The sequence below is a fragment of the Aedes aegypti genome, chromosome 1, assembly GCF_002204515.2.
Source record: "Aedes aegypti strain LVP_AGWG chromosome 1, AaegL5.0 Primary Assembly, whole genome shotgun sequence".
Lineage (NCBI taxonomy): Eukaryota > Metazoa > Arthropoda > Insecta > Diptera > Culicidae > Aedes > Aedes aegypti.
Window position 1 is genome coordinate 37050683 of NC_035107.1, and position 15071 is coordinate 37065753.

Sequence of the window (15071 nt, forward strand, 5' to 3'; positions counted from 1 at the left end):
GTCCAGCCAAGACTGTTGCGGAACAACGCGTTGCTGCGTCCTCGCACTTCCAGGACTAATTACGGAATGAACAGTGCAATTACAGACTTGCAAAGAGTATTCAATAGGGTGGCAACTGATTTTGATTTTAATGTGTCCCGTGATTTGCTTCGCTATAGGTTTTCTAACTCTTTAAGGTAGACAGTAAGATTGTGTGTTTTTTTTATTGTTCTAATGTTAACGACAACAATTCGTACATCATTGGGGCTAGGAGCCTGTTGACGTTCAAATAAATAAATAAAAAAATATCTCCAAAAATTCAATCGGTTGGACGTCACAGTGTGGCCGATGACATTAAGAAATGAGCTTATATGTGTCACCGAGTATATCAGTCTCAGATTTCGAGATCGAGCTGAAAGAAATTTTCCGCATAGCTGCCGAGTACAGGAAGGTGATACTTGGAGGCGACTTCAACGCGCATCACTATTCCTGGGACCCTCGACACTTAGATGGCAAAGGCACCATTCTGTATGATCTGATTAACGATTCAAATATCGTGATTATGAATAATGGACAGCCCACTTTCTTTCCGGTTGATGTGAATAAGAGTCCGTCAGCCATTGATCTGGTCCTTGTGTCACCCTCGCTTTTGCTTGATTCAATCACGAATATCTCCGATTATGGTATCGGCAGTCACCATTTAGCTTTGGAAACGATTGTGCAACTCTCTACACCTCCGAAGTTTAAGTTCTTCATCAACAGGAGTAGAGTTTTCAATTTTCCCGGGATTTGACTTCCCGGGAAACGGGAAATAAAATTGTCATTTCCCGGGAAATGTTCCCGGGAATGAAAACTCTAAACAGGAGAAAGGCTTTCGAGCAAGTTCGAAAAATTGAAGGTGGAGACAGTGATGGAAAGTGGCGAACAGTTCTCCTGAACTGGAACAAAAACAAAATCAAACGCTCCCGAGCGTCAGAGCGTTAGTTTACGCGCATCCGTCGTGCTCCCGAGTAACCGAAGCTAAAAGTGATTCGCGAACGTGTTCGGAGTTGTTCAGAGTCAAAATGTGTTTTTGAGAATAAGCTGCTTCCCCTCCAAGATTTATGGTTTCCAAGGGTTTTTGACTACAAACTAGAAGTTTACTGTCGGCTTGATGGTTATGCAATTAATTTGTCTGTCAGAACCATAATAAATCACAACTTGCTCGGTTACTCGCGAGTAAACGTTCCCGAGCTTGTTGCTACTTCTTTTGACATGTTCTCCCGAACAGGCGGGTGCGGACTTACTCACACCTAGCCAGTTCGCGAGTCTGTGATGTTTGTTATGCGTTGGTATCGACTCGTGAGCTGCTTCGTGATGCGATCTTTTCCAGCACTGGGTTTAGATGTTGCCACATTTTCAGAGCTACAAAAAGAAACCAAGAGTATCTTGAAAAAATCTAGACAGAAGAATAGATACTCGCCAAAATTCTGGTGGTCTGAGGAAATTGAAAAAGCGTGGGAAGAAAAGAGGGCGTCTAGATCTCTGTTCAATCGTACTGGTAGCATTAAAGAGCTTTTGGATTACAAATTAGAGGAAGCAATCTTTATCAGGAAGAAAAAAGAATCCTCAAGAGTGCAATTCCAGGATTTCGTTTCGAGCATTGATCCACAAACACCTGTCTCAGCTGTTTGGGACAAATTGAGAAAGCTAACATGTGGTAAAAGAAGAGCAGAAAATGTACTCGTTCATGTTGACAGGAGTTTGGCAAACGAGTTCCTGAACAAGCATTTTCCGTCAGAACCTTTCCAAGATGGCACACCTGCACGTACTGCGAATTATGATATTCTAACCGTGGATCTTTGGCAGAGTCAAATAGCTAAAAAAACGCAAGGGAAGACACGACTATCTGCACCGGAACCGGATGGAATGTCATATCAGATTCTTCAAATGCTGCGACCAGTTGTCAGAGATAACGTAATCAGAGATCTGAACCTGATTTGGAGAACAAACAGGATACCCACTGACTTGAAAACGATTAAGGTGGTTGCAATTCCTAAGGCCGGAAAAAATCCTGAGACGATCGAAGGGACTCGTCCAATCTCCCTAGTGAACTGCGGTCTCAAAATGTTGAACTCGGCTGTCCTGAAAAAATTCGAAGAGGTACTGGAAGAAAAATCTATCCTTCCGGATTTGTCCTTCGGATTCAGGAAACGAATGTCAACTATTTTATGCCTAGAATTTGTCACGAACAGGATCAACCAGATCAAAAGCCAAAATCGCATAGCTGCAGTAGTCTTTGTGGATCTTTCCAATGCATTCAACTGCGTAAAAGTTGATAAGTTAGAAAAAAAAACTTCTAGATTTTGATGTTCCTCCGGAACTTATTAGTTGGTTTGTTTCTTTTCTAACAAACAGAAAAATTGATAATAAATCTTCGAGCTGTTTAGTAGAATACAACAACAACAAGCTCGAAAACGTACGAATCCATAAGTACCTAGGGCTGATCCTGGACAGATCGCTTCAATACGGTCCACACGTCAGAGAGCTTGTTCATCGATTATCAGATCGGCAAAATATGGTCGGAGTCATCAGTGGAATCAAATCTGGAGGGCACCCTCAAACACTAGGCATGGCTAACAACGCTCTATTCAGGAGTTGTTTAGACTACGGATCTACAATTTACGGATCTGCCTGTAAATCAAATTTTGGAAAGCTCGATGTGCTGAACAATCAGTGTCTTCGGAAGGTTATAGGGTGCACAAAAACGACACCGATCAATTCACTCTATGCAATTGAAGGACATCATCCTTTGGAATTTCGCCGTATGCAGAATGCAGGCAAACAGCTGGCTAGACATTATAATCGAGTTTCTGCTGTGAAACACCAGCTGGACTTCACAATAGAGCAGGAACAAGATCATGATAATGGTCGTTTAAGTTTCATCGAGCGGATCGCTTTAGATCATGTATACAAGTGATCGGGTGTTGAAGCAACTTTCTCTTTCATTAATTCACGGTAAATAGAACGGAAGACGTATCATCTTCACGGATGCTTCCCAAAACTGGGAATCCTGTGGAATAGGAGTGGCGGGTCTGGAGTTCATCAAATCGAACGTGCAAGCTGATTTTCGGGATGAAATTGTGGAAAAACTGCTCGGTATGGCTTCGAAAACTAGCACAGCATTGCAGTGGATTCCTGGCCACGCTGGCACTGCCGGGAGCGAGATTGCTGACCAGTTGGCGAAAGCAGCTTTGAATCAACAGTACTCCTGCAATAATAAGGTTTTTCGTCATGATGTGGAAAACTATTTTCGTCAGCTCGTAGAACAAAATACACAACAATGGTACCTCGAATATGCCGCTGTGGATGGAAAGGGACGCAAATATTCCCAGTTCCAGAACACGATACCATCCAAACCCTGGTATTCCGGATTAAAGCTCTCTAATTCTGAAGTACGCACCCTCAATCGTCTCCTTGCAGGCCATGATTATTCAGCTTATTGGCTATCTAAAATGAAAATACAGCAGAGTTGTATTTGTTAAAACTGCAATGCTGTGGAAAATGCAGAACACTTACTTTTCCATTGCACTAATTATACAACAACAGGAAGCAAATATGAAATAAACAGGTACCACAGTATTTATCAAATATTTGCTACCAAAAATATCAAAATACTCCAAAATGTAATAGCTTTCCTTAAAGAAATAAACAAACAAATCTGACTGACCTGACATAGATTCAATTAGAAATTACGGTAAACTTTCTTAATCTCTGAATACACTGACAGTAAAGTCGATGGGACTATAAACAAAAACATACTGGCAATATAGCGATTTCTGTGCCATTCATTTGAAGCTTACTTTGACAGTGAGCTAACAGAAAGGAGAAGAAAAAGAAGAAGATCCTAGAAATAAGTGCCCTGTCTTTCGAAGAGTAGCTGGTGTCCATCAAAATATGTATCGTTCAAACGCTTGAACACCCCTTCAGCTCGAAAAGCACTATTTAATTATAGGTATATAAACGGATTATGAGTTGGGAATCCCCGCTAATTGAAAAACTATTCCAATTCTATCCTGTTATAATTAATTTTAATCCAGCTTACATCAGGAAGCAGTAGGGAAATGGAATCAAGTTGAATTTTATTTATGCTTTGTTAATGCTTTATAATCTGCTGGTAGCCTTAACGTTCAAGCATCCATTATCATAACAATAGTTATCATTGAAACTGTAAAATCAGTTTTTTTTTTGTTCAAAACAGATATGAAAAAATGTTCACTGTGTGCCGTTTATAGAGTACATAGCAGTGAATATGACATCATGATGATTAATTTGATTCTGAATACAGAAATTTGATTATGAAGATAAAATAATCGCGTGTTGATAATAATAGAAAGTACTCGAAGTAACGAATCAAAAATCGCTTATATAACTTTCACATGTTAAACATAACAATTTTTATAACAGAACATATGTTTCATCATGATGTTCATTTGAATGCACCAAGGCTGAGATAATGAGGTGCTTTATCTCAATCCCAACGATAATTTCTCAGCATAAAGCTATGAATAATTTTTCATCACCACTGCGCTGGTTTGAGTCATCCGCAAGGGTGGTCATTCTTTATCGAATGTAAGCACATCACAGCCATCCACCTTTATCAGGGCTTTGGACCTGTAGCTCTGGTTTTCAATAGTTTCAAGTTCTTTCGGACATGCTACTATGGTGAGCAGTCATGCGCTAGCGGTATTTATCATTAAATATAACTAAATTTATAAGAGAATAATTAGGATCATTTAAATAAATAACGAAAAAACATATGGATTTTACAACCAGAAAAAGGGGGCAAGGGATTGTTCAAATATTACGTAACGCAACAGGGGGAGGGAGGGGGTCTCATATAGTGTTACGGTTCATACAAAAAATTAAAAATTTCCATACAAAAGCTTTTACGTGGGGGTGGGAGGGGGTCTAAAATTGATAATTTCTGCGTTACGTAATATTTGAATAAACCCCAAGAGGGGAAGCTACCAAGCATTTGTTGGCACAACTAATCCTCTTAGTTTCTAAGGAAAAAAAACTATTTTGGAAATATCAGAAGGTCATTAATTCATAGCATTTTTAGCAAAATGAGGTCGTACACAAATTGGCTCTCCAGATAAACCCGACAATAATCCAGCTCTACATTGATGACCACCCTAAACGTGCTGCATTTTTTTTTCTCGGTTTTCCACTCCATTCATTTCCATTTCTCATTGACATAATGAAAGGGAACACATCGCCAATGCAGGTGCAGGGTCACGCCATTCAAGTGCATCGCGTTATGAAATTGGCCATTCATGTGCGAAATCACCGGAAGACTCATAAATGCATACTGTTTAACGGTTGTTATTCATGTGCAGCTGCGGTGACAGTTTGTGACTTCATTATTGAAACCCAATCAAAGGGAACGAGCATTTTTTCTCCAGCCACACATGAGTTCAAGCTGGCACCACACTTTGGCAATCAAGTAGATTAATACGAGCACATTCATTCCTATTTTCTTCGCACGAAATCACATTTCGCCAACCATTCAAAAATTTAATATTGAAACCGGAAGATTAGTTGCATCCCATCTTTGTTGGCGACTCTCTCTTTCAGGTTCATAAGTCACAATCGGCTTCCCAGAAGAAGGGCCCCTAAATCTTGTCCCATTTCTAATCCTCTCGACTGCAGCATCCGAACCGGTTACAAAATTTATGTCCAACATATTGAAAACCCAATTCAGTCGAGCGTTTACTTACTCCTTGTCTTTCCGTGTGGCACTCTCTTCACAAAACTGTAACCACACGGATACATTGCCTCCGTGGGAGTAGTTAGGATTTTTGTCTGGGGAAGATACAGAGCCTCAAACTAGGGTACGGCTTATTATTTTAAGGTTGTTAAGGTGATTATAGAACGAAGCCACACCTCAAATTTTCAAGAGCACAAGACTTAAGAACCATACAGCGCTCCGCGTTAAAAATCTATCCCATTGGTCACCACCAGCAAGCAAGCAAGTTGATTGGTTTTCAAAGCGAACTGTTGTCGGATACTCTCGTCTTGTGCACTTGAAAATTCAAAGTTTGGCTTCGTTTTATAATCACCTTAAAAGTAAAATTTCTCATATTCTAATGAGGTCACGTCACATAGCAAGAGAAACCTAAAAGTTTGAGTCAAAAGTTGCATAATTTATAGATGGTGCAATCGACCTAATGACGAATTTTCGGATTAGTCTTCAGTGAAATTAACTATACCAGCCTCCAGTAACTTTTTCACAAGCCATCTTTAATGCAAGTAGATGGATAAAAAGGAGATAAAATGAATATGTAGAGCAATAGAGGCACGGACAGAAAGATAGACAGGGAAGAAGACAGATCATGGCTTTTTCGAAGTGGGGGCTCGCCAATGAAATACCACCAGTTAGCGTTTCTCTCAGGAAGTAACCGGGCCCTGGAACTGGGTTTCTGGCATCCAGTCAGCCTAAGCGGAATCTGCTTAGGAGACGTGGCGAGGATTTATCGCTGGGATCTGTTGAATATCTAAAAAAAAACAAGGTCTAAAAGCGGCTCTGTACGTTTTCGAAGCACTAGCCAAGTGTGCCATCCGGCACATTAGGACCGATGCCAGTGAGGTTTTTGTGGGAGATTCAATGGGAGTTTTTTCAGCAAGGTCGTTCAACCCAGATTTGAGTTTGATCAGCTTAAGCCAAAATAATTTTTTTATTTAGGATACGTTCAATGATAAATTCATGCTTTACTCACAATTCAGTATCCGTACTTTTTTTTAGCTCAAGCACAACTAGGTTTTATTGTTTAAAATTAAGCCTGTAAGTTTTATTTATCCTGTATGTTTTTGAATCTAGACTTAAGTTACAAATTTAAAAATTAACCTTCGCAATTAGTAATAATCCAAGAGCACTTTTGACTTCTTCATCTAATAAATCAACATGTCACCGACTATCGCACAATAAACAATCCTCTTATCACTCTTATCGAGTCATTGAGTTTGAAGCTTTGCCGACGTCAAACGGTCCGGTATGCCTAGGTAGTGGCTCATGATGTCTATGGAAAGGGGTTGTCGCCTTAACATATGGTCAGGCGTCACCAGACCTTATCACGTCCAGCACAGTCAACTTAGTGACAATCCTCTTTAACGTTCCGCCCGATACCTGTACTTCAGCTCTACGTGGCACGTCACCTTTTCCCGGAAAAGTTTGTACCACTATCAGCCGGTTCCTTACATTTTCGTCCACTACGAGAACTAGATCTCGATCACCTTTACATCTCGGAACCACTTCGTGCGACGAATTATAGTTAGTAGATACTCTACCACTCAACGGTGCCAGAAGTTGTTCAGCGTATGCTTCACCGTGTTTCAACTACAGTCATCTCTCCCTTACTCGATATTGAAGGGACCATCGAGTTAGGGAGGTATCGAGTTACAGAACACAAAAGCAGTGCAACTGCGTTCCAAGGGACCATCGAGTTAGCCATGAAAACCAACTTTTACTATGGTTCTCTAACTCGATATCGAGATACGGAATATCGAGTAAGGGAGAGTTAACTGTACTTCTCAACGCCATCCCTGCATCTGTCGGAAATTTCTCGGGTTCTCGTACGCCATTTGAACTTTACAGCGAAAATTGGTTCGGGTTTAGTGATTCGTGACTGGCCGTTTCCAGTGGGATGAACTTAAGTGGTCTGGAGTTACCCACGCTTTTCACTTCAGCTAATACCGTCGCGAACGATTCGTCATCCATCTTCCGTATTACTGGAACGCATAGAACCTATAGGGCTGCCTCTACTGCCCGTACCATTCTTCTCACTAGCCTCCCATATGTGGTGCAGCCGAAGGATTGATCCGCCATTGATTGATGGGCATTCGTAAAAGTGCTTCCCAATTCTGTAGACATCCGTCTGAACTCGCCTTGATGCTCCCAACTCTCTACAATGAAGTTTGTGGCGTTGTCAGAACATATTTCTTGAGGAGAGCCACGTCGTGCTATGAACCGTTTGATCACTTTCTTGCACACATCCGTTGACAAACTGGCAACTACTTCCAGATGAATGACCTAGAACGTAAGGCAGGTGAAAAGACAAACCCATCGTTTCGCCACGCTGCGTCCAACTTTCACCAGACACGGTCCAAAAAGATCCACTCCAACAAAGGCGCGCATCCGCAGGCAGCGGTCCCATTTTATAGGACAATGCGTGGATCTGGAGACGCGACACCACTTGCAACGTTTAAAGGCTAGGCGAATTTCCACTCGCAAACGTGGTACCGTAAAACGGGGTATCTTTGATAATGAGGGTAACTTTGATAGTGCGTAACCCACCACATGCTAAACGAAATATCATAACTTCTGTCAATCAGTTAAGCAAAACGAATGCAAAACTAAAGAATATTAGTATGACACTTCATGTAAAAGCGGTTTTCATTTGAATCAAGAACATTTGAGGCTTTTTATACGAATATTGAAAATTGACATAATTTTAGCATTTTCGAAACGCTTACAAACAATTTGTTCTACGATCACTATTTGATGTAGTTTTGAATAGTTGGCCACTTATCTTTGACAGCCTAGTTATCATAGAACTTGAATGCGGTCTCAAATCTCTTAGCGAAAAGCATTTTCACAAACTGGGACCATTTTTGTAATCTAAGTCAGAAATTTCCATATAACGTTAAACGCCTAGAGGTATGCAATGCCCTACAAATGTTCGTTATTCATTCAATTTTGTTCGAATCATACTCCATTATCAAAGTTACCCCAGAACAGAAAACCGACTTTCAATTATATGAAAAATTATATATCCATTCAAAATAAATCTTTTGCCAATTTATCGACTGTAATCGATAGCTAGGATGCCAGTACTTGTTTTAAAAATATAAATTGTAAATCTTTGAAACAGCATGCAAAAATATTCAAGTTTTCTTCGAAAAAACTATCAAAGTTACCCCGTTTTACGGTATGTGGAACTTCTGCCGCAGTTCGTTGACTACGGTCTCAAAATCCAACTGAAGTTCGGTAATCCGATGGTTTCTCGGAAGAATAATCGGAAACTTTGCATCGTACGTGAGTATCTCCGCTTCTGCTGTCTACCCGCAACATTCCGTATTCATCGGCGAATGGCGATTGTTTTACAAGACTGCTGGATGCTTCTATCTGCTTCTGTTGTCCAGTGCTTCGATTCGGGTTCTGCTTCAGGGTCGCAACTTCGTCAGGGAACGCCTCGGACTGAGCAATCGACAATAACGTTCTTTCTAATTTTAAAGCTCTACACTCGTCAAGCCGGCACAATCCGCCGATCCGTAAGCCTTTATGGAGCGTAGGTTGTTCACGTAATGGTGGACGTATACTAAAAAACGCAACATTCGCTCAAAACGCGAAAATCTTTTTTTTTTTGGCTTCCTGATATGATGACTGAAGATGTACGCCTCCCGTAGTTCCATATGACTTTCATCCGTATCTTCGACAAATCCCGGTGTCCTTTTTTTGATAACATGGCGCCTAGCTGTTCGACTACCCTTCTGCTACTGGACATCAAATTTCGCATATGAAAACCCGCACGCCTATGTACCTCGATTACTTTTTTCGCCATCTTTATAGCTTCTTCCGCCGTATCGTGACTAGTCGTCCACGTACCGTAATCTTGGGGCAAATTGATCACTATTTTATAACTTTTTGCTGTGTTGTCCTTCAGAATTCAAATATTGTCAAATAAATTTTGGCAAAACCAGTACTTCATTGATCTTTATCTGTTTATGTAATAGATTTTTCATGAAATAATATTTAACATATTATAAAAATAGTATTAATATCAAAAAAATTGAATGACGCACTGGGGCGAAATTGATCACCATATAAAAAAGCAAGTTTAAGAGTAAAAAATTTCCCTATCTACTAAATTTGGGTCTCCTGAATCTGAATATGATGTCAAAAATCTTACAACTCAAGTATTTGATCATTTTATTGCAAAATCAAACTTTGAAAATCTGCCTAATACGCCTAAATGTAGGCAATTTTCCATGAAATAAGCACATTATTTGAGAATAAACGATTTTATGAGCAAAACACTATATTTTCTATGCTGTATGATATCAAAAATGAATTCAGCAGTTCATACTAAAGTTTACAAAACATTTTGAACACTCATAGTTGACATGTAGGCATGGCACCTGTGGACTGTTTAGCATCGACATTTCCAACTGTATTGCTTACACCTTCAAAAAATGGGGATATTACTATGCAAAACTGACACTTATTAAAATGAAATAGTTCCATATCATCATTAGGCATCAATAAACTTGAAAGCATGGAATGTGTTTGGTGCCAACGAAACATTCAGCATCCTTGGGAGGAAAAGTTGTTCGGTACCGACCTGATCAAATTCGCCCCAGTGATCAATTTGCCCCCGGTTTACGGTAGTGCCTTGTCTTTACCGCCGCTGCACCTCTGAGAAACTCTGCTTCTTGCTCTGACGCATTTGAGTTCTTGATGAATTGCGAGTGTGCAGGGGAACAGCCTGCTCCAAATATTGCCACCTCGGTCACCATAGTACTAATTGGCAGTTCATGAGAATCCTGTAGGGAAACTGTAAGGCGCTGCGAACTTCCGGATCGAGATTTGCAGAAATATCTCTTTTAAGTCTGCGGAGATTGCGACTAGACGCTCCCAGTACGGTAACATCACGGATAGTAATGGAGTCAGAAGGAATGCTAGTTCTCTGAATGGTAAAGAGGACGAGCTGTTTAATTTTCTTACGGTTAATAACGTGCATATAGCAGTTATTACCGAAACGTATTTAAAACCTGGATCTAAACTCAAAAGAGATCCTAACTTTTTTGTTTATCGTAATGATCGACTCGATGGGGCATGTGGGGGAGTTGCAATCATCATTCATAGGCGTATAAAACATCAACTGTTTTCATCATTTGAAACTAAAGTTTTTGAAACTTTAGGTGTTTCTGTTGAAACACAGTTTGGTAAATATACTTTCATAGCTGCCTATTTGCCTTTTCAATGCTCTGGGCAGCAAGTTAATTTGCTCCAAACTGACTTGCGTAAATTGACTCGCAATAAGTCAAATTTTTTTGTCATTGGTGACTTTAATGCCAAACATCGGTCATGGAATAATTCTCAAAGTAATTCCAACGGCAGAATTTTATTTGATGAGTGCTCTTCAGGATATTTCTCAATTCAATACCCTGATAGCCCCACATGTTTTTCCTCTTCTAGAAATCCATCTACGATTGATTTGGTCTTAACCGACTCTAGCCATCTTTGTAGCCAACTGATTACTCATGCTGATTTTGATTCTGATCATGTCCCTGTTACATTTCAAATATCGCAAGAAGCGATTCTCAATCCTATCAGCTCCACTTTCAATTATTTACGAGCCGACTGGAATATATATAAAACGTATGTTGACTCCAATCTTGATGTTAACATTTCTTTAGAAACTAAACTTGATATTGACAATGCTCTTGAAACTTTAACAAATTCCATTGTTGAAGCCCGGAGCATTGCAATTCCAAAATGTGAAGTAAAATTTGAATCCGTGATTATAGACGATGATCTTAAACTCTTGATCCGTCTTAAAAACGTGAGGAGAAGGCAATTTCAACGCACTCGCGATCCTGCTATGAAAATTATATGGCAGGATTTGCTGAAAGAAATCAAGAAACGTTTTGCTCAATTAAGAAACAAAAATTTTGAAAATAAAATTTCTCAATTGGACCCTGACTCCAAGCCCTTTTGGAAATTATCGAAAATCTTGAAAAAACCTCAGAAGCCAATACCGGCATTGAAAGAGGAAAACAAATTATTACTAACTAATTGCGAAAAAGCTCAAAAACTTGCTATGCAGTTTGAAAGTGCGCACAATTTTAATTTAGGACTTACTAGTCCAATTGAAAATGAAGTTACTCAGGAGTTCGAAAATATTCTCAATCAAGAGAACGTTTTCGAAAATGCCTGGGAGACTGATTTGGAAGAAGTGAGAACTATTATTAAAAAATTCAAAAACATGAAAGCTCCTGGCGATGATGGATTTTTCTACATCCTCATCAAGAAACTTCCAGAAAATAGCTTATCATTTTTAGTTGATATATTCAACAAATGTTTTCAATTAGCATATTTTCCTGACAAATGGAAAAATGCTAAGGTTGTTCCAATTTTAAAACCAGACAAAAATCCTGCAGAAGCTTCTAGCTATCGTCCAATCAGTTTGCTTTCCTCCATCAGTAAACTTTTTGAGAAGGTTATTTTGAACAGAATGATGGCCCACATCAACGAAAATTCAATTTTTGCCAATGAACAGTTCGGATTCCGCCATGGACATTCGACCACTCATCAACTTTTACGTGTAACAAATTTGATCCGTTCCAACAAATCTGAAGGCTATTCTACTGGTCTTGCTCTTCTAGACATAGAAAAAGCATTCGACAGTGTTTGGCATGAAGGTTTGATTGTAAAATTAAAAAACTTTAATTTTCCAACATACATTGTTAGAATAATTCAAAGTTATCTGTCAAATCGTACACTTCAGGTTAATTATCAGAACTCCAGATCTGAAAGACTTCCTGTAAGAGCTGGTGTTCCTCAAGGCAGCATTTTGGGACCAATATTATACAATATGTTCACATCTGACTTACCTGAGCTACCTCAGGGATGTCAAAAATCTTTATTTGCGGATGACACAGGCCTCTCCGCCTAAGGACGAAGCCTGCGTGTCATCTGTAGTCGATTGCAAAAAAGTTTGGATATTTTTTCTTCATACTTGCAAAAATGGAAGATTTCTCCTAATGCTTCCAAAACTCAACTAATAATATTCCCACATAAACCAAAAGCTCTTTATTTGAAACCTTCAAGTAGACATGTTGTCACGATGAGAGGGGTTCCAATAAATTGGTCAGATGAAGTTAAGTATCTAGGGCTCATGCTAGATAAGAATTTAACTTTCAAAAATCACATTGAGGGCATTCAAGCCAAATGTAATAAATATGTAAAATGTCTCTATCCCCTTATTAATAGAAAATCAAAACTTTGTCTTAAGAACAAGCTGTTGATATTCAAACAAATTTTCAGGCCAGCCATGTTGTATGCTGTACCAATATGGACTAGCTGTTGTAATACCAGGAAGAAAGCTCTGCAGAGAATTCAAAATAAAATTTTGAAAATGATTCTGAGGCTTCCTCCCTGGTATAGTACCAATGAGTTACATAGAATATCCAATGTTGAAACATTGGAACAAATGTCAAATACAATCATTAATAATTCCAGGCAAAAATCGTTACAATCTTCTATTGCCACGATTAATGCGTTATATGTTTAGGTTAAGTTAGGTTAAGTATATTAAAAACGTTTTTTTTTCTCTTATAAGCAGGTGAAATCAACTCACCTGTAAAAAAACTGAACTGCTGCGGCAAATGAAATGTAATATGTTGTTAACAAAATGTTAATTAAATCTTAAATTTGTTTTACCAAATTAGGATGATAGTGTTGTCAAATAACACAGAACACCTAGATATAAGAAATGAATGTAATGTTTGGAATGATACTAATAAAGGAAAAAAAAAAAAAAAAAAAAAAATGGAGTCAGAAGATCCGGGCAATTGAGCAACATGGAGTTCAATGATACGCCCTCAACTTTCGCCGCTGCGTCCCAGATCACTCGAACTTTATCCGCTGTCGCTTCGTGTAGGTAGCCCTTGGCTTTAAAGTCAGCTAGGGTAAATGATGGCTTCGGCACCCTGAGGGTATTTTCGGCAACACTAACTTATCGTCCTGATAAGAATTTATCTACGGAACAAGGGTTACCTTCAATGTACTCAACATGTTCCTTGAACTATAATCTTCCATATAAATCACATCCTTCACAAAAATATTATATGACATGGGTTTATTATTAATAAATAAAATCATTACGAAATCATCTTCATTCGTGAGCTGCCGAATAGAACAACACAAGAACAGCTTGAGAAAAACTCACCACTTCGAAAGGTCCAATTCTCCGCTCCAATGCCATTTTTTTCACAAAATCTACGCACTGGTCACTTATGCACAATTATACTTTTGATTGGTCTATAAATCACTCGAAAATACTTAATTTTTATGCTTCAAATCACAAGTAAAAATTAATGAACTTTGTTTTCCTCGGCAATCACTTTTTATTACTGCACCAGGTTGCCAGAAAACCATATTCAATTGCGGTGTAATTATTATTCACGATTTAAATTCACAGAAAAGATCGAACACAACTAATTAATTTATTGGAATTAAGCAACAAAGCATGCATGGGTAATAATTGAGCCTTTCAATGCCTTCCTTATTTGAAGATTGTAGCGCATAAACTTCCATATACTGAGAAACATATAAAATATACGTCTTTTAATAGGTTAACTACCGTTTTGATTCATATTACGGACACTTAAGGCTTCAGTGAAGTACAACTAATCACTACACATATAAATTGAATCGTTCTGTACAAAACTTTAGCGTAATCAGGCCTTGCAAACACTTAAATTTCGAATGGTGGGCGAAGATTCGGATACCTCATCTTTAATTCACTTTAATTGATAAAAATGTTCGGCCTCTTCATGATTTTTATTCCGGACACAACCACACTTTCGCTTCATATTCCGGACACTTTGTTTCGAATTCCGGACAGCTCTTGAAAAACACAATCAGAATAATCGAATCATTAATTAAACGCACTAAGCCGTAAGAAAAACGTCAAAACTAGTTGGACATTGTAAATTTTCATGGATTGCTATGTAAAATGTTTATAAAAATCATCATTCAAATTGGGAACTTTTTGACGGCGCATTTTGAAACATTTCGAGTGAAATCTTTCCCATACAAAGTAGAGTGTCCGGAATTTGAGGCTGTCCGGGTTTCGAATCAAAACGGTATTTTGGCAACATTCCTGTTGTTCTACAGGCAATCAGTGGATGATGTAATTGTGTCAAATCAAAAGTGAGTACATTTGAAAAGGGTCTATTCTGATTTTCTAATACACTGAGAATAATATGAACCTTAAAAATTACTGGCAAGGTTTGGATTTTGATTCGAATTAGCTGATCGAACC

At 38.8% G+C, this 15071-nt stretch overlaps 1 long non-coding RNA gene across 1 annotated transcript; it reads right to left on the minus strand.

Annotated features, from left to right (window-relative positions):
* Positions 1-3051: 3051 nt before the first annotated feature.
* On the minus strand, positions 3052-3557 carry LOC110674401. The gene is made up of 3 exons (XR_002498829.1): positions 3538-3557; positions 3309-3468; positions 3052-3229 (listed from the first exon to the last, which is right to left on the minus strand). It is a non-coding gene; the product is annotated as an uncharacterized LOC110674401 (long non-coding RNA).
* Between the last annotated feature and the right edge of the window lie 11514 nt (positions 3558-15071).